Raw genomic sequence first — 20,871 nt, 5'->3', positions numbered from 1 at the left:
TCTCTAGCAGAGAGACCCAGCGTTGTGCTGCAGGACATCAGCCCTCTCCCAAGGACCCACTCTTTCCATGAAGAGAATGAAACCAGGACAGCTTCAAGTCAGGTCACCCTGACTGCAGTGTAAACATGTTACCTGCTCTGGTGCAAGCTAGAGTGGAAGACAAAGACACAATAGACCAAACAAAGTAATTACACACAATTTGATGCAATTATACATCTAAAACCAGGGTTCTTTGTGTGACAATTTTTATTTTGTTCTGAGAGGGAGGGAAAGCAGCCTTACACATAGTGGAGCGGCACAGGCTACTGAAATGTGTCTCATCTCACATAAAGCAGCAGTAATGCCTCGTAAATCCACCTGTACTTTGGCTGAGTGTTCATTTACCCCCACTCTCACCACCGCCATTCCCTGCAGTTAAAAAATGTTGACATGCAGGAAAAGTTTCCTCTGGCAACGCGCAGGCTGCAGCCACCCCCCTCCCTGAGCCCAGTGGCTGCTTTGATGCCACAAGAGCGTGACAGTAAGAGAAATGCCTGGGGAAGTGAATCAATAGCAGCAGGCTGGCCAGCTGCAGGGTGAGGATGGGGTAAATCACTGGAAGAAACTTTCCCAGCCACCGGAGGAGCTGGGAGAACAATGTGAAGAAGAGGATGTGAGGCACTTCCCGCCGCTGGCCAACCCCGCGCCAAGAAGTGCCGCAGCCTCCAGCGCTATCTCTGTGCCCCTGTCATCGTCTGGAGGACACTTTTGCCATTTTCTGTGGGTTTCTATAACTCATCGTTTCTTTTAGCTCTCTCTCAGAGACCTAATTGTTGCTGAAAAAAAAAAAAAAAAAGAAAATAAAATAAAAGAAAAAAAAAAGGGACTGTGTCCCTCAGCCCTTCTGGCTTTCTGGCTGACATCAACCCAGCCCATCTGAGGCAGGTCTCAGGGCCAGACTGGAAGCATGCTGGTTCCTCTCCAAGATCTGGCTGGTAGAACAGTGCTGATGTTTTATTTGTTTTCCCATCCCTTTTTCCCCACCTCCTATCCCTGAGAGATGGAGATAGTGGATTTCTTGTTTGTTCTGCTTTCCCATAACCTCTATTACCAGCCACTTGAATCTCTCTGTCTAGACCCTGCAGAGCTGCTTCCCTCTATAATATTCAAGTGCCTTTTGCAAGTGGAAAAAAAAAAATCCCTCCAAAAAACCTAAACCAAAACAAAACAACCCAGCCCTGTGATTTTCCTCCCTGCTATCAGGAAACAGGTTTGTTTGTTTTTTAATGAATGCAAAAGAATGCAGATAGCGGTGAGGAAAAGCCTGGGCAATGAGTTCAGCACTTCTTTATTTAGGCTTCTCCATGTATATCAGCTGAGCCCAGCAGGCGGCAAAGCAAGAGCTTCATGTTATTTCAGGAAAAGCCTGGTCTTTCATGCTTGAGGCAGAGTAGTATCCCTGGAGGGTAACTCTCAACTCCTGTCTTGCATGGACGATTTAGGTGGAAAAAGGACAAGGAATTCCAGCAATGCTGCTTGTCTTCTCTGTCTTCCAGGCTTTGCATAGCAGGTGTCCCCAGGGCTGCCCACTGCCACCCAGACAAGCTGGAGAGGGTTCACACCTGCAGCTTCGCCTGGCCTGGTGTTTCCCACCACTCCAGTTCTGGGCACTTCTGGCTGCAGAGGGCTGGAGACAGAACAGGGAGTCCATGGCATAATGTGGGAGATGAACGGTGGGTGATGGTGCTACTTAGGCTGTTTGGGCAAGGCAACTGTGTTAGGTGGCATGGGTGGAACACTGACTCTAGCTGTGCGCTTGCTGGAAGCAACAGACTGAAATCACAGTCACACTGATGTCAACACCAAAAAGGGAGAAAAAAATAAGTATCGTGTCAGATTAAGTGCAACATTTCTCTTGACTTACTGCTTGGCACTTCATGCTAGTTTTAGGTGTTTCTACCTTACTGAAAGTCAAATTTCAGTCTTGAAGCATCACTTCAGCGTGAAAAGTAGATGTGCATCACATAGAGCAAGCTGCTTAGACTTACAATTTTATTCAAGCAATGCATATATTCTGGCCGTGGCTCTTTCTGAATTCAGCACAGATTCAGGCTTGGCCAGCCTGAAACTGCTTTTTTCAGTGCATAAAATATTAATTGCACTTTTTTACCTGGCTCTAGCCATGATGTTGTGTGAACAACATCTTCATGATACCTCCATAGTTAAAGGCACACCTGCTCTTTGGAATCTAAGCAGCTCTGAGACAGGTCATTTCTAGTTCCAAGCCCAATATTAATTTGCTTGTGGTGAGTGTATTTCTTCCTCTGTCACACAGGATTTTTGTTTCTTTCAAAATATGTCTTTTGTAGCAGATTTTTATGCAGACTTTCATGCAAGAACTTATTACTACGTTGTTTTCTATTGATGCAGAGAAATCTTTCAAGCAATTTGCATCCCATTAACAGCTTCATAAGAGACAATCCTGATTCTAATGGCTCTGCACAATAAGCCAATAAAGCCAAATATGGAAGGGATTATAGAGTGTGTTGCTTTTATACCCACAAAATGGCTTGTACGTTCAAAAGAGAGGCATTGACTCCTCTGACACTTAAGGTTAGTCCTAAGAGTTACTACTACTCATATTTTTCAGCAGCACTCTGGCTGTCTTTTATCTCCCATTGGTTGCCCTCTCCATTTTCTTGCGCTGGCAGCAGAAACCAAAGAGGACTCTCAGCCTGCAGGGACCACTGCCTCTCATGTGGGTGTCCTACGCAGCCTGATGGGTGGAAGACACTGCTGGATTCCAGCATGGCAACAAAACGGGTGCTGTTGCATCATTTCTGCAGCACTGGTATAACAACAGAGGCTGCCTTGGGGCAGGTATAGGCACTAGCCAGGGTCTCTGCCACTAACTCCTTCCTATAGGCGTATTTACACCTTATGCTTTCCCTGTAGGAAAGGCCAGGTGTATGCACTGAGCCTTTCAGATCTGCTGCCTGTCTTTGATGCTGCTGGTGCAATGCAGGTTGATAGGCAGGGTTACCAGCTCTGAAGGATGAATAATTCTCTCCCCTGGTGTCAGTGTTTCACTCCTTGGCCTTGGGGTTTTTTTATCAAGTTTCATAAACAGGGGATTGGAAGTGAAGGGCAGTTGTTAGAAGCTGGCTTCCCGCTGCCAGAGGGATGTCAGGGAGTGCCTGTGCGGGGAAACAGCACTGAGCAGAGGGGGGGTTTCTTGTCCTGTCCCTCAGAGAGCACGTTTGTGTGCTGTTTCTTACCAGGGTCAAAAAACTACTGCTGTGATGGATGAGGTGGCGGAGGAACAAGGCTGGTGGGAAGCTGGCTTGGAGGAGAGAGAGAGGGAGCATGGTGGGAGAGGGAAAAGCAGCAGTCCAGGGCATGGTGGGACCTGCCTACAGCTGGATTTTTCCTCTTTCCACCAGATTCTTCCTTGTCTGCTCCTGCTTCATCTGGGAACAGCAGACATGGGTGAGCTCATCCATCTGGCCTCCTTGTGCCCTTTTTTTTCCTCCAGGACGCAGCCTGAAGTTCTCATACAAAGTCAAGTAATTGTCCAGACTCCTGGGAAATACATGAAAGGGCACTCTCTTGAACTGTGGCAATGCCCAGACCACATTCCCTCCCAGCGCACATGTAATGCTCTGCGTGTTGTTAACTAGCTCAAGGTTTTTACATGCCTGGTTGCCTAACAGAGAGAGTTTCTTCCGTCTGCAACAAACAGCACTCAAAAAAGTTTTTTACCTTCTTTGGTCACGTTTGTACATGCTCTTCTTCTGTTTCAAATGCTCGGTCATTATGGGGCTTCAGAATATTTTGTTTGCATATTGTGGCCTGCATTCTCAGCTTCACTGTTATCGATGTTGTCTTTATGCCTCCATTTGACTTAGAGGTGGCTTGTAAATGCAACATGCCAGGGGAGCCAACCACACAAACAGCTGCTGAACACGCAGTGGGAGGCATTCAGAAATGCAGCAATGATGAGTTGGACCTAGTCCAAAATGAGCTCAGCATAATCTTCCCCAGTACAGGAGTCCACTGTACTCCTGCTAGCTCATGAACCCACCCTCAGGTGCCAGAGACCTCCTGCCCTGTGGCACGTCTGGTTGGGGCACTAAGGCACACGTGTACAGTGGGCTCATCCTCTTGGGCTGTTCTGGATGGAGCAAACCCAGTATTGCCAGGCCATGGCCAGCTCTGACACTGCAAGGCTCATGGGGTGCACATCTTTTGGTGTGGCAGAGCTGGAGGTGACATCCGGAGGCTCACACAGACCCACACAGTATGAATGACCTGCCCGGTCTTCTGCACGCATGTGCTGCACAGGAGGTCGGACACCTTGCAGCCCTTTCTGGTAGTGGGAGGTCAGCAAGCAGCATTTATTCAGCAAGCAGCATGTATTCACGTATGCACACATACATCTGTGAAAGGCTTTCTTTGCAGTCAAAACTGAGTGCTGACACCTTTTTTTGCAGCAGCATTTTTAGAGTCAGGGTCTGTTTCTATCCACACAAGGTCTGTTTTCCTTTAACTTCATTAAGCAGCTCTTGTTGCTGCTACCAGCCTTCAAGACAGCAGCACCACGAGCAGATGACCCGGGGATTTTTCCACTTGTTGCAAAGCACTGAACAGCCATCATTCCCCATCCTGGGACCCACAGGGTGCACTGCCTGGGCTTGAGTGGCAGGGGCTGGATCCCGGCTTCAGATCTGAATTAAGGGCTGAGTCAGCCTAGTTGTGATGTCTTCTGATTCATGATCTGATGTCTTCTGGCCTCGTGTCTCCACATGACCTGGCTTTGAGCTGAATGTACACACCTCATGGGTGCACTGCTGGCTGCCTTGGAGTAGGCCCAGGCTCAGGAGGGTGCTCAGCTGTGGACCAGCATGAGAAGATGATCCCAGTCACCTCCCAGGGTGTAGGATGTCTGGGAACCACATCTGCTCCCCTCAAAATGCCATTTTCATTGCCACAGGATTTTGCACTAACCCAGGCTTTTGTGCTTCTTAAATTTCTAGCATCTGTAGGGTGTAACTTTATCAAACACTAAAAAAGACAGTTCAGCCTGCTTCAATATGTCCCTCACTTATTTTTTCTTTTCCCTTTCTCTCAGACTTTGAATTTTCCTTTCCTCTTGACTGTTTATCTGTTTTATCCTTTACTTTTTTCTTCTACAACTCTATCATGGTAATGCCTAGCAAAGACCAGGAGCCTGTTATGCACAGTCAACAAAAATGGTCTATAAGGGGACCTTTTTTGAAGTTCCTTCCTTCCTTCCTTCCTTCCTTCCTTCTTTCCTTCCTTCCTTCCTTCCTTCCTTCCTTCCTTCCTTCCTTCCTTCCTTCCTTCCTTCCTTCCTTCCTTCCTTCCTTCCTTCCTTCCTTCCTTCCTTCCTTCTTTTCCCTGTCTTCTTTTATTCCTCTCTCTTCTGTTCTCTGGAGCTTTTTACTCCTTGTCTTCTCCCACATCCCTCATTCCTGGCTTCCATTTCCTTAATTTTCCACTTTCTATCTCCCCAGTAGCCTCCAAACCCATCTCTTATCTACTAGCTTCTGCATTGGGCATTTGCACACCCTCACTGGCTCTGCTGGCATCTTGATGCCCCAGCAGCACGCAGAAAAGAGGACAAAGCTTAGTGGTCCCTTCTCCTTCAGTCTCATGGCAGAGAGAGGTAAGGTTAATTTTCCTTTTCTTCACATAGGCAGAGGCAAAAAAGCCCACTGGGGTCTCCTGCCTCTCTGCACTGGAGTAGATGCTTGCAGGAATGGCTCCAAACTTGCATTGCAGGCTGGTAAGCAAAATGTCAAGATTTCCTCCATCGCAGGAGTGTGGACTAAGGAGCTGGGAGGAGCAGCATCACTGAAACATTTGTTTTTTTCCCCATCTGCCCCTCTGTTGGCAGACAGAAAAGAATACAAAAGCCTGTCCTGGAAACATTTTGGTGGAGCAGTCAGTGAGTTGAAGGACTGGCTGGTCTTGCTCTTCAGTGGGAGACAGAGATGTGGGAGGTATGACATTTCTCACAGCCCAAGACCTCCTCCACCAAATCTGGGCCAGCTCTGCATCCTGCAAGGTCGGTGTGGAGAGCAGGCACCCATGTGGCTGTGTGGTGGCCCCGCTTTGCTCGGCAGGGATAGCTACCTCAAATGCCAAGTTAGTGGGCACAGAGCCAGCATTCAGCCTTAGAAGTTCTTCCAGTGCTGGGCCAGCATCCATGGATTTTGCCTTAATCAACACATGTCTTTGAGGGTTGCCCTCGGTAAAGAATACTTCAGCAAAATGATTATTTTCATTACAGTTTTCCAAACATTCGGTACTGTTCAGGTTTATGCTTCAGACCACAACACTTACAAGTCAAATGTTGTGCTCCTCAGTATAACTTCTTTTAGCTATGATTTTATTTCTTTGGAGGCTACTGCTAATCCTCTCTAACATTTTCCACCACAGCATTGCAATGCCTGTGCTGGCACTGGGGGCTTTTGGATTTGCTGGCTGGAATTAGGGCTGACATGCACACATACACAGAGTTGGAGCATTTGGGGTGGTTTTCTTGAGGGTTTTTGGGCAGGTTATACAGTTTTTATCATTTAGAACATTGGTGGCATGTAGACGCCTTCAGATTTTGGAGACCAGAGATCTGTGGGACTACTCTTGATTAAAAGGCGAGATGATGGGTCCAAGCATATAGCTGTGGCCTCGACAGGTTACATTTCTGTTTGCATTGTCACTTCCTATCATGCTTGCAACAGAGATAACTGTTTGCACTGTCATAACATTTCTTCTGCTGGAGCTTCCTGGCTGGGGACACTGCAGCAGTCACTGCAGGACACATCACTCTGCTCTGAGGCACGTGCTAGAGCTTGACCCATGGACCATCCTGTTCTGTTCACCAGGCCCCAGCAGGACATCCAGAATGGAGGCTGCCAGCCTGCTGTGCCATCGGAGGTGGCTCCCTGCTGCCTGCCCTGGCTTTCCTGCCCAAGCTCTCCCCCACGCACGGCATGGTGCCCAAGGGACTACCAGCTCCCGAGGTGGCCATCACCAGAGGCCCTCCTGCAGTCGCCTGGGATGGGTTGGTGAACAGGTCACACAGAATCACAGAATGGCTGGGTTTGGAAGGGACCTCTAGAGATCATCTAGTCCAACTCAAGTGGACTTAGAAATAAGATTACTCCCTTCCTGGTTTATATATTAGGTGGTCACTAACATGTCTTCCTCACCTTCCTCTCCTTTGAGCTTTCTGCAACCAGCTTAGTCTCCCTGAAGTGCAGTGGCCAAAACTGCACAGATGACACTTCAAATGAAGCCCTGACAGCATAGACAACAGGGGAAGAACAGTTTCCTGTTTGTCACAGGCTGCACTTCTGTTTGTACACCTCATTAGAGCACTTTCATTTTTTACTGCAGCACGACCACGCTCATTCATGTTGAGCTGTCATCCCTAGATCTTCTGCAGAACTGCTGCTGTGCTGGTTGTTCCCTAGCTGGTCTTGTAGTCCTTGATGACACCTACACAAACGCAGAGCTCCGCTTTGTCCCTACTGAATGGCGCTTCTGTTCCCATCCCTCTCCCCCATTTGTCAAGATTGTTTTGCATTCTCCTTCTGTTCTCCAAAGTGCTTGTTCTTCATGGTGTCCTGTGCTAATTTAATAAGTGTTCCCTACTCTTCTTTTTTTTCTTTTTTCAAAGATATTAATGAAAATACTGTATGCTGCCAGACATAAAACAGATGGCTTCAGACTTCATTTGATGCGTACTGCCAGTTTGACAGTGAAGCATTTATAACTGCTCTTAGTCTGGTTTTCCAACCAGCTGTACACTCCTCTAATAGCAGTTTCTTCTAAGCTGTGTTTCTTAACTTGGTTTATGAAAGTGTCAGATGAGACAATGGCAAAAGCCCTATTAAAATCAAGATCTAAGACCTACTGTAGAAGGAAATTAGATTGATTTGATGTGATTTGTTGTTGTCGAATCAGTGCTTGCTGTTCCTCATCTGCTTGTTGTCTTCTAGGAGCTGGAAAATAGTTTAACGAATTACCACTTACTGTATTTTTCCAGGAGTCAAAAAGAATCTGCCTGGTCTCTGATTCCTGGCTCCTCCAGTCCATCCCTCCTTTATGTGGTAGTTGGGAGGTTTGCCTTTCCCAGTGTGCAGAAACACATCCCTACACCCCTGACTTCTGTGCTGGTGCCACTGAGTGGGCTTAAGCTGCTTTCCCCAGTATGGCTTTTAGGTGTTGTCACTTGGAATATATCTGACTTATTTAGACATTGTCTGACCTCCTTGTTATTTTTCGCAGCCAGTATTCTTACCCTTGGACAGTTTATGCTGTTTGTGTTAAACAGGGCACCTTTGAGCAAAGACTGAAGGAAAAAAGTATCACTATTCCATGTTTGGCATCATCACTCAGTATCTCCTCCTCCTGGTGAAACCCAGCTCTTTTGTTGGCCCTCTTGTTGCTACTAGTGCATCCACTTTACACCCACTGCTTGTTGCATCACTTACATCTTCTCCTGTTGTTCCCCCATGCTTATGCTGTTCTTTTATACTTAGTAACATGACCTAGTTCCACTTTCTGTGTGCTTCCTATGCACTTCTGAAACTATTGAAGAGCTCATGATTCAGCCAGTTGATACCTTACCAGCTTCCCTTAGTACTTGTGCTAAGTCGCCCAGTACTGAGGAGCTCACAATTAATTCTGTTGTACTGTATCTCTTCTGACTGCGCTTTTCATACAACTTCCCAAGAGCAATGCCAACTCTCCAAATGTCCCTTCTGCCTTGGATTTGTTCCTCTGGCCTTGTGTGTACTAACACCGTGATTTAGCTAAAGTCTGTCTCCTCAAAGTCCACTGTTTTGTCTTTGTGAGTTGCTTTTTTTTTAGTTTGTTTGTCGGTTGGTTGGTTTTATGTGGTTTTTATTTGTTTGTTTCCTGCATCTTTTTCTAGAAATCATGACTGCTACCGCTTCACAGAGTCACTCTCACCCCAGCTACTTTTCACCTTCACCTGCAAAACCAGTTCCCCTGTATTAGTTCAGATAAAATTTTGCAGCATATCTATCCAGGAAGAAGCTAGAGAGATGGCAGCTGCAGCCAGTTCAGGGAAGGGCACAGACAGAGTACCAGAATAGAGCTAGACAGAGAAGCCCCTGCATATTTAACACCTAGTTGTGTCAGGAAAGATTAGTATTACCCTTCACAATTAATCTGCCCCTGCCTATGAACTTGTCATTAGTTTCTAAGTGATGTAGCTAATAGTGGTGGAAATACTTGTGTTATTTGTGTAAAACATGAGCAGTACAAGCATAGTATTATGATACTTGTCAGTTCTGTATGTGTGTCTTAGGACTTTTTTCTGGTCTTTCTACAATGAGAGGGCTTAGCCCTTACAAACATTTCTAAATTCCATGTGTATTAAGCATGTAGTTAGTGTCTTCTTTATTCAGTTATGCATTGACATTAAAGTGTGTTTTTAAAGATGCAGACTTGGGGCAAGTAGAGCTGTTTTGTGATCATTGCATCACCGACGAGTCCTTATGATGAGCAAGAGCCTCCAAATTCTCAACAACCAACAAAGACACATCTGGCCTTCAAGACCAGATTAATCTTTTCCAGTCAGCTTTTTCCAGTGCACAGTGTTGCGCTGTTTCTGGTAACATCTCACTCTAGCTACATTAGTACTGGAAGAGTTTTCTTGTGCAAAACTCCCAGCCAAAGACTTCCTTTGGGAGCTACTTGTCCTCTCTTTGCTGCTGTCCCACCCGACATGACCCTCTTGCAGCCTGGGGCTGTCCCTGGGCACCTGCCCCTGTCCTGTTCTGCAAAAGGCACACCTGAGTGGGGTGGATGCAAGTTGGCTTTTGGCTGTCATCAGTGGCTCCGGCATGTTCCTGCAGACGTCCCTGTAGGTACTGAGTTATTTGCTTGCGTGCGTTGTTGGCAAGGTGGCCAGTAACTCCGTTGTGAGTTATTCTAATAACATTACTGGTTTCATTACTTCACTGTAGTCTTGCCTCACTACCTCAAGTTTTGGTGTTAGGGTGAAGTGGCAGCTAATTAATTCAGTATAAATGATGTTTCTTTATGGGGCACCCAGAGCCAAAGAGAGCTCCTGAGGCTCCCATGAATGTCTGGGGTGGTTTCTAAAGGAGCTTTATTTTAATACTCCAAACAACCATATGAGTACAACTTTATAACTGACGACTCCTCTCTTGATATTATTGTATAAATAGAAAACACTTCTGCTGTTATAGAAGAGCTATGATGATACATTGGTAGCTGGTATCCTTGCAAGCAGTTTGATTTCTGTTCTTTATCTAGCAATTGTTGACTTCATGCATCCTCTGACAGTTGCTGTTTGAGTCATAGGAAGTTCCTCAGGAAAGTGCAGAGACCTTCAGACCTCAACGAGGATAAACTCGTCACAGTTGGTTGACTGGGTGAACCGTGGTGCTAGGCTCTGCATATTCTCCTAGTCAGATGGGTCTCACTAAGCCAACTTCTCATTAAAAAGAAAAAAAAAAAATTACAAATTGCTGTCATGGTGCATCCTTCTTTTATAGTTTAATTCAGAAGCAATTTTCATCAGTTGGAAAACACTCCTGGTCATGATCTCGGACTTTGGATCAGACTTTACAATGCTTTAAAGAAGCTGTGAAAAAGAGGTGGGAAGATTTGAAAGGCTTCCCCATAGAGACATGGATGGGTAATGTATTTATTTTGTAAACGCATACCTGGAGGCTTAGACAACTGGCATATTTACATTAACCAAATGGTATTCTGGTTAAAAGAAGTCACACTGCTGGCAAGCAGAAAACCCCTGAACCTATAGCTCATCTTCCCTGAAGTAAAATCAAAAGTAGCAGTGCCAGCTCATCATTTCAAGCTTCCTAAAACAAAACATCTATTAAAAGTAACTCACCTCAGGCAAAACCATGTTGTAGCAGATCAGCTTTCCACTGCTCCTCTGAGAACACCTTGTTGCCCCAAACCCTGCACCTAGCCTCCACTGTCCAGATCTCCCACTGACTTTGCTGGGAGAGAACTGAAAGTCACACCTCGGTCCCAGGACTCAGCATGCTATTAGCACTTTTGCAGAAGTAGCTGGAAGGACAAATTACCCTAACTCTTCCCTACTGATTTCTTTACTCCAATAATTCAATTCTTGTCCACGCTGAAGAATTAGTTCACCAAAGAGCTGACCTTGTAAGAAACTGAAGCATGCTAGAGAGAAAATAATTCCTACTTAATAAATATATATAAAAAAACCCCAAATGATTACTGCTCCTCAGTAATGTGTGAAACGAGTTCCAAATTTACATTTAAAAGCTTTCAAAACTAAATCATGAAAGGAAGGCCTGACTTTGCTAACACTGTTTAGAGTAAAAAGCCAGCATGGAAAAACCTAACTGAAAATGCATTTGAAACCTCTTTCTCAAAAATAAGAACCATAAAAAGCAAACTGGAATATAAACCCAATTTTGCAATAGTACTTTGCAAATTGCCTCAATTTTGGAAGGACACAGAGCGCATGCTAAGATCGGCTGCCTGCATAGACTATTTTATAATAAATGGCATTGCATTTTTCATCCCCAGCACAATCTCCATCCCTACAGTACTTTTATTTATTACCAGAATGATCAGCAGCAATGAAAGCTGAAGAGAGGAAGGAAAAGGCTTCAAGAACATGGCAAGAATCCCGTAAAGTTAAGGGGGAGGAATGGGGAAAGGTACTTTAAAAGTACAGGTGCTTGGTGTAAATTACTGAAATGTTTTCCCTTGGTAATTTTAATCACATTGTGAAATCAGCCACTGACATTTCTGTGAAGCACTTGATTTATCGGAAGCTCTACGCTGTTAGCTGCAGCTCAGGAGCCAGCCCTGCACTCAGCGCTGTGGGCAGGCGCGCCGGACACAGCAGCACACCCAGGCTGGCTCAGAGCCACCGCTGCCAAACACCCACCGCTGTAAAATTAGCAGCAATCATCCAAATTGGGTCACTGATGCCAAGAAGCACTGAAGTTGACCCAAGAATCCTGTGTGGACACCCCAGAGCATCCTCCAAGACACCTCTGCCTCCGAGGGGGATGCGCTCACCTGTGGAGTCATGCTGGGCTGAAGGCTGTGGGGCTGGAAGTTGGGTCTCCTCTGCTTTGTGCAGGAAATGAGCAGAACATGTATCAGCAGGAAGCATCTCTGACTCTTTTCAGAGCTGTCTGCTGGGGGCTAGTCTCCTCCTGGGTGTGCTGCTCCAGGGCCAGGGCCATGGACGTGCTGCCTCAGCCTCCAAGGGCATGTGGACAGCAGGGAGATGGCCCGGGAATGAAGCTGATTTTGAAGTATCCCATGGAGAGCTGGAAGGGCATCTTCAGGTGGTTTATGAGAGATACTGTCATAATAATGTTTGACAGATTTGGTCACATTTCCCTCCACACTGAATCCACCTCTTGCTCTTCTTCAAGGAGGGACTTCTTTTTCCAGAGTATTTGAGATTTCTGTTGCCTTCATTATCTAAGAACATTTTACTTATTTTGCCTGATGCCTGTTTTTTCCAAAAGAAGAGTTGTTGGCTCAACCCTTATATGGTTAGCAAATGCTACCAAATCTCACCCATAGCCTATCACAGTGAATGCGAAGGTGATTTAGACAAACAAGGGTTAGGATAAGCCCGTGACATTTCAGTGTGTTTAATGCATGAACAAATCTAATGTCCATCTGTACCTCACTTTGGATAAGTAAGCTTTTCATAAACAAGTTTTGGCTGCAAAGATGTTGTATAAAGGTCTTTGTAAGGACTTCAAGCAGACTGATCCTGTCTCTGTGACTGTACAGCACTTTCCACAACAGGGTGTTGGATATGATAGCAAAGGATGACAAGGTTTCATGTCTGCCTAAAAGCAAGGGTGTGCTGGATCTCTCTTCTACCTGGGAGACTTCGCTACTGCCAGCTGCCAGAGCTGATGGCAAAATTTTCCTCATCCACTTCTTTACTTTTTTCTTCTTCTTAATTGACTTAGCTGGACTTCCAGAAACTAAGGGCCAGAACTTTTGCTGGGAGCTTTGTCTTTGGCATTTATGAAGTAGTATCTGGCCTTTAATGTTCTGTATTTGAACAACTCATGCTGCCTGAATCCTAATTCAGATATTAACATGGGTTTGCAGCAGGCATAAGCACAGTGGGCTTGTTGGGACAGCTTTTTGCCTTTTTCCTGGAACAGATTTGGCAGATCCATAGGCTGAAGGATTTCCCCTTTTCCCTGTCATCATCCTTTGTAGAGGGAAATCCTTCCCTTCCCTTGGACTGCCCAGCAAGGTCCCAGCTCTCATATCAAGTCCCCAGGGGACGGGGATGACAGCAAGGTGATGAAAAAGGCAGCATGACTGGACACACCTCTCGCCCAATCCACCTCCACCATCCACAAACCAAACTCCCCTCGTTGTCTGTTAGTGTAATTTACCATTACACAAAGACTGTCCCAAATGCCATCAAAAATGCAAATGATGCCCAGCGAGCCTGAGGAGCGGGGAACAAGCAGCTCTTTGCAGCCCACCTCCTCCTGCCCCAGCACGTGTTGCACAGATGATAATCTGCTGCACCACGTTTGTGAGCTCTCAAAGTTGCATCTATTTTTTTTTTTAATCTTAGCAATGTAGCTGCAGACTTAAAACATAACAGACTTTTAGAAACCATATGACTTTCCCTAACTGTCTGTAACAGTTTCAATATAAGTCATTTTAAAAATAATTACTTTAAAGGGAGACTGCTTTAAAACAGACCTTTGTACTTCTTGTTTTTGCTTCTATCTTGGCACAGATGCTCACTGTCTCTCTAGTTCCTTTGTAGAGTTCATTATGCAAAGGCAAAGAAGCTACACTAACGTTGTAATTTTGTTTGGCAAGGTGAGCCGCAAAACATATGCTGTGTCATGCCTTTTTATTACTGTGCAAGAATTGCCAAAGCAGCCTAAAGGAGGAATCAAGGACATGATCGTTGTGAGGAAAAGAGGAAACGGTCCAGTTTTACAACACTCAGGCTTGTAACCACTTGCGGTAGATAGTTTCAGTACTGGTTTAATTTTAAATTATTTTCTTACCAACCGACAGTGGCTTCAAACTGACTTGTGTTTAATACCAGTGCTTTCTGATCCACATCGAGCCATTTTTCAGTGCCCTGGCTATCAAAGCCCTGCATGTGCAGTGGGCACGGCGTGGGCATGGGCTGACCCGTCCTCTCCCTGTGTGGGGTGATGGCAGAGGTAACGCCAGCCCCAGCCAAAAGAGAAAGCCTCCTTGGGCAGGCACTGACAGCCCTTTTCCACTATGCAGAGGGCGGTGTGTCACACCTGATTCCGCTCATGCTCCAAGAACAAAACCTGTACTCCTCAGTCTAGACAACCTGTAATCGGGCGAGTGAAGAGGAGGCGAAGGGAACAATTACGGGGTGTGATCTCAGCCTCCCACAGGCTGCTCTAAAGACTTTAGAGGACCAGCTTTCTGCATGGACATCTGTGGGCACAGGGACGAGCCCTGTCAGACCCACGTCTCCTCTGGGGCTGCCCATGCCATGGGTGCCCCACTCACGCTCCCTCCCCATGCTGCACTTCCAGTTGAAGGGGACCAAGGAAATTATTTGGCTTAAAAATCACTCAAAAGATACATTATTTTTAACTCAGTCCCAGATGTGAGCTGCCACACGGCCCCACAACACGGGGTGGGCGCAAGCAAGAAGCTCAAGACGGGCGGAAGAAAGGCGGTTTTCGCTATATAACAAAATGCCCCGTTGCAACATCTCCCGGGTGCTTTAGCTGCAATGCCTCTGAGCCCCCCTGAAACTTCAGAAACGTCTCGAGAGAAGCGGCTGTGTGGAGGGAGGGCTGGTGTCCCCAGGGGAAGCAAATGCGGTGGCTGCCCACCCCACAGCTGTGGCCTCACCTCGCCGAGGGCAGGCAGGGGCGGCGGGGGCTGCGTGGCAGTGGTGGCGGCAAAGGGCACAACTGCCTTCGCCACTTGTTCCCAGGTTTGGTGATCCTTTGGAGGGGGGAAGGGAGAAGAGGAAGGGATGTTCATCTGAAATGGTGAAAAAGAGGTAATGAAAGCGTGGCGATGCCTGTTGCTCACTGCATGCCATGGAAACACAGGGGGAGCGTCACCCTGCCAGTTAAAGCCAGGGTGTTGGCTGTGTTATGCGGAGCTGTGACCACCCCAGCACACCTGCACACCCCCCACCACCTCCAGCGACCACAGGTTGCAGAGACGGGGGGGATCACCAGAGGATGATGCGGGTCGTTACTGGTCTGTCATGGCAGGCTGTCTCAGGCACAAAGAGGCATTTCTGAGAGCTGGGAAAACACCCAAAAAGGAGAACTGGAAATGTTTCCCTCTCCAGTTTGCCCGCCATTAGCGTTTTCATACCTTCCTTCTTCTAAATAAACACGCTTTCTGTATGTCAGACTTCAAAGAAGCAATAACCAGCTTGGGGTGAATGCCTGGGGGAAAGGGATAAGGCAAGAACACCTTGAGAAATTCCCCGTCCCCAGGCTTGCTCTCGCACAGGCACAGCCCGGGAAGGCAGAGGCTGGTCAAAGATCATGATGGTTGTAAAGTGCAGAGATGCGGGGAGCAATGGAGAGGTCTGCAACTCAGGGCTCTGAGAGGGAGAGCATAGCAACATCAGTGTGTGGGAAATAAAAGGCAGGTTTCCTCAAGGACACAAACTAAACCTCGCTGTCACACTTAGCGCTGCTTTCAGCCCCGCGTATGACAGGTATCCAAAGTAAAACAGTGACACTAAACATGTCCTTTCAAAGGATGAAACACAGAAAAAACTTTCAAACTACCACCTTTTCATAACACAGGCAAAGCGCCAGAGAGGCCACTTCAGATGGCTGCCCTTCTCCTTCCCAGGCGAGGGTGCAGAGTGGACCCCAGCCCTGCGGGCAGCGCTGCAGCAAGGGATGGGGCGCAAAGGGCACCTGCTCTCAGGCCCTTCCCTCTGGCAGCCACCATTGCCTCGGTGGATTTTGGAAAAAAAGCAACAGCTGCGGAAATCTGTCACTTAAATTTAATATCCTGTTGTCTGTGATAATGTAGTCCTTTTGGGAAACTCAGTCCCGGTGGTTAAAAATAAAGCACCAGGGTGGAAATGGTGAGGCATACAGCTCTGCCCTCATGCACCCAAGCTGCACACCCAGAGACCTTGATGCCCAGTCACACTCAGCCCAGATCAACTTAGTTCCTCACAGGAAAGCTGTGCTGAAACCGCTTGTGACTGTGTCCCAGCAGTACCTGTGGTTATTCGGAGTTACAGTGACATGAGACTTTCCTATGGCCTCACCAGCCCGTTTTAAATTAGAGGCAGGCGTGAGACATGAGACAGTACATGTTGTTCATGTAGGAAAATTCCTTTTTTAATATTCAAGCCTTGGGACTGGCCTAAGGTAAAGAGATTTTTGGAGCAGTGTGCTGCACACAACGCATTTAAAATGCAGACTCGCCTTTAATGCATGAAATGTTGATGTACCTAAAATCATTGGTGCACCTAAAATCAAGCCTTCACAGGAACCCCATTTCCTCCGAGTGCCTTGTAACCATCAAACTTGCTGTGTATAGGTGGAAATATTCTTGATCTCCAGTGATCAAAGGCTGATGTCTCTGAGAGAGAAAGAAAAAGCAAAACCTCAAGAAGCTGCAGGATGTGCAGAGCTTAATTTTTACTGTCTAAATACTTACTTGAACCAACCTCATGGCATAAAAAAGCAGGCTTCCATCCACCTTTCGCCCTTGAAACACAGTTCAGAGAATTTAGAGGATACGTGGGTCTCTAGGCCACACTGTAATTCATATGGGGTTGGATGCTGAAGTGACACATTGCCCCCCACAGCCTGCATTGCTCCTGGAGCCCCTGGCCGAGGCTGGAGGGCTGTGGTGCCCCAGGCTGCTGCAGCTTGCTCTCGTGTGAAAGCAGCTGTCTGCTGGTTCTTCTTGCAGGGCTGGTGCCAGAGCAGCGTGAGGCAGGAGCAGAGCACCGGCTGTACGGCTTGTGTCCAGGCAGGGCAGGCAGCTGGGGCAGGAGCCGCATCCCCCTCACGCCGAGTCGTCTCTGCCTGTGAGTCACAGCCCTGACTCACGAGCTGGTGTGGATTAAGCTGTAATTTGAAGATGTTGCCACCTACATCTGTCTGGGCTGCTCCTCTCCTGGAGGTGGCAGAAGCAAACGCATATTCTGTCATCTGAAATATTTGGCCAGCCGTGCCAGTTCAAACCCCAGGTGAGGGTAGGATAGGGTGAGTGTGCAGGCAAGCACGCACCTTGCAGTAATAAACCTGGGGAAGGAGGTTTACACACCTACTCAGCGGTTGGAAGGTGCCTGTCACTCCCATCTGCCAGCCCCTGCGATGGCTCTCACCTGCCCCAGCCCAAACCCTTTGCCTGGCCCAGCACCCCAGGGAAGGTCTCTGCTCACCCCACACACCACCCAGGCCCTCCAGCACCTGAAACCGGGGCAGGTGTTTGCCAAATGAATGTGTCAGCGCCCTAAGGCTCACAAAGCACCGTTTCTCTTGGCATTTGCATTGCCCTGGAAAATTAGTTATATTGGGGCTGAAGAGCTAGAAACATTTGTACTGACATATATTTAACTGAAATAGCCAATTAAACTAAAATAGCTTTGATTTAAGTGAAAATTAGACAAGTGGCAGTACCCAGGATAAGATTGATCAGGACTATTTGTGAACTCCCAGTCACATTTCTGTTGGAAGAGCCAAAATTATGTACCATGTGCTTATTCTGGCTCTTGATTTTTTTTTTTTTTTTTTTTTTTTTTTTTTTTTTTTTTTGCTGGCATTGAACCACCTGCTGGAAGACAGACCATGTCTTATCCAGCATAAATGCAGCCAGTACAGCGTTAACTCATCAACAATTTCTGAACAAATGGAAGCACGCATTTGTACAGGATCAGCACTTTGCACCAGGAAGGTACCGTGTTTATGATACTTCATTGGAAGTCATAAAGCCAGGTTGTTTTTTTTCTTCTATCAGCAGCCCATGTGTGCTTTAACTAAAACGGTTTAACCTCAGCCCTTTGATTACAGCAGCACAACCCCTTCCATCAGCCAGTTCTTAGCTTTAGTTTAGTCATCGCTTTTAGTTTACACTTTGGAATTTTATTTGATGCGGGAGCAGATAAGCGAGGCATCTGCTCCGTCATATTTCCCCAGTGTCTCTCCCTTTGTTCTTTTTGCCTTTTATCTGCTGGGTTCTCTCTGCAGAGATTCCTGCCCTCACCCTGCCACTTTCCCCTTCTTTTCTAAACCTGCCTCTGCCCACTGCTGCTTCTGCAGGAGAGGCAGACCACTTGCTAGTATTTAACAATGCCTTTACTATTTACCGATGTTAATTCCCTCATTCAGAATTAATTTTCCCTTTGTTTGCCTGCACTAGGAAGGTCTGTGAAATTTGCAACGGTTTCACCTGAAATGAGAAAAGGGAAGGAAGAAACCCTGCAGCCATGCATGTGTCACCCTGCTCCCCTCCCTGCTCACAGCTCTCCCTGCATCCAAGGTAGGGGTGTGCTCGCTGAGTCACTGCCCGGGGTTGACACCTCCAGCCTTGCAACAGCAAACACCCATTAGTGGAACAAAAGCCATGTTGACAGTCAGCAGTGCATAGCTAACTCTGATTAAAGGCCAGCTCATGTCTTTAGGGAAGAGCGATGGATTCCGGGAGCAGGGGCTGGTGCCCAGGGGAGCCCCAGCACATCCTGGCTGACTCAGGCAGAATTGTCCCCACAGGTGCCCTGCCCTACAGGGCCTGGAACCAGCCCCTCCTGTGGGTGCAAGGCAGCTCCTCAGCCTCTGCAGCAGCCCTACGGCACGTAGGTCTGATGCCTCCAGGAGCAGCCCTGGGATGGGTCTGAGCTGGGCAGGACAGGCTGGGTAAGAGATGCTCCTGCCCACGCACACACAAGACTCACAGCTGGGACAGGAGCTCTTGCAAAAGAAGCTGCTGTAGGCATGAGTATTTACATTTCGTTCCAATGTCCTGGTTCCAGGGAGAATCAGGACAGTCAAACATAGTGGTTCAGAGAACAGAAATGCAGAGGTAAGGCCAAACACTATCTCCTTCCTCCAGAGGGGATGGACTGCCTGGCTGCTGTGCAGCTGCGCTGCCTTTCTAGCAATTAATTCAGCTGAAGGGGAGGGAGGAATTGCAGCCCTGCAGGCTACTGGGGTTTTTTTCAGTCTTTGCTTGGAGGGCTCACCTGGCAAAGCTGTTTCCTGAGGTCAGCAAGTATAGAGAACTGTGCCTGGTAAACAGGCACTCTGTGACACTTTGCAAAGCTTCTCTGCTGGGGGAACATGACTTGTCTCTCTGAAATACTGCTGTTCCCTGGGAATACGTACTCTGAGCATGGGGCAGAAAAGGAAGAACCAACCAAACCTTCCAACCTTATGGCATCTGCTTAAAAAAGGGCAGGGAGATGTGTTTAAATTCCCTTTTATTTTTCTCTTGGTTGGCTAGACTTGTCCTGGGCCCTAGCTGGATGGCACCAACCAGACTGTATGTCTGGGTAGCACATCCCAGGATAAGGGACACTGTATCCCAGTGTGGTCCTCCAGCATTGCCCAGCAACTCCATCCCGACTACTGGACTGCTGCAGCTGGTCTCTTAAGGCACATTAAGACCAGTGCTGGCTTTCCAGAGCAACCTGTCCCACACTGCAGTTTGCTCTGGTTTTGTCCGAGCAGGGCAACCCCTGCAGCAGGCAGCAGAAACACGAAGTACGGCCAGGCCACAACAAGCCGTCCCTAACACCGGATCTGATGCTTGGAGAAGTGTCCTAACCCTGCCAAGTTTGCTCCTTACTGGCACCCGTGTGAGCTAATCCTTCCCGGTGCATACTCAACCCTCCCTTTTCCTTCCCTGGGAAAGCCATGAGCCTTCTTACCCAGCAGTGTTGTCACTGAGCGGCTGAGCTGGTGCCCATGAGGACACTGGGATGACTGCCACTGCCCCGAGCTGGGCTTTCGGGCTGCACAGGCAGGGCCGGCATCAGGGGCTGCCCCGGCTTGCACCTCGGTGGCTTCCTCTGCAAACCTAGTAGATGCCTGCAGCAAAGAAACAGAAACCAAACCAGAAAAATGAGGCGGCTGCAGGAAAGCACATCGGTGGCCTGCTGCTGGGTACTGCCAACTCTGCTGGGGCTCCCATTTGAGTTTACTGCTGTTTGTAGTCTCCTCAGGCTGCCTTTCCAGCAAGAAAAAAAGGTGGTGATTGCTGGGGATATTGCTGCATGATAGCAAAAGTAGCTAAAATAGCGGCTGGGCGTGAAGCTGAAGAAGTTGTCTTCCTTAACACAAATGTGTTAAGGAAGTGTCCTTAACACAAATACTCTTACAGAAAATGAATCTGTCCTCCTTGGGCTTTTTTTCCAGAGGCCCCTCTGACTAATTCTGCCCAAAACAGCCAGGCTGGCCCTGCACAACAGTGTGACGGTGGCAGACGACTTGCTCACGTTTGGGTGGAGGCAGGGAAAAACTGTTTTGCAGGCCTGCCCAAAAAAATCCTCAGGCTGACTCTGCCAAAAACCACACCAAACATATGGTAAATGAAATTGCTGGCAGGGAGCTGGCTTGGACGGCAGGAGTGTTTCAGCACTGTGGACTGCTCGTTAGCTGGCCTGAATTGTATTTACGCTTCTTTAAGCATCTCCATGTTTAAGGAAGAGAAGGCAAAGAAGAGTGCAATGCCACTTTTTTGGGGGGTGTGCTTCTGATACTTCTCCATGTACATTATTTTTATGATGGTGTTAGCACAGTCCCAATGCCTGTCCCATCCCATGGTTAAGAGCAGCAACAGCGTCGCAGAGGGTTG

At 47.5% G+C, this 20,871-nt stretch overlaps 1 long non-coding RNA gene across 2 annotated transcripts in view; it reads left to right on the top strand.

The window, feature by feature from the left end:
* LOC110363461 (uncharacterized) overlaps positions 1–20,871 on the top strand; it is a 31,756-nt gene that overhangs the window by 8,946 nt on the left and 1,939 nt on the right. The window contains exon 2 of one of the 2 annotated variants that reach the window (XR_010471881.1): positions 18,439–18,558. The exons of the other annotated variant lie outside the window; for it this stretch is intronic. This is a non-coding gene — a long non-coding RNA (uncharacterized LOC110363461). The remainder of the gene's footprint in view (positions 1–18,438; positions 18,559–20,871) is intronic. 2 annotated transcript variants of the gene reach the window in all.

Source organism: Columba livia, chromosome 3 (genome assembly GCF_036013475.1).
Source record: "Columba livia isolate bColLiv1 breed racing homer chromosome 3, bColLiv1.pat.W.v2, whole genome shotgun sequence".
Taxonomy (NCBI): domain Eukaryota; kingdom Metazoa; phylum Chordata; class Aves; order Columbiformes; family Columbidae; genus Columba; species Columba livia.
This window is presented reverse-complemented; position numbering and strand designations above follow the sequence as displayed.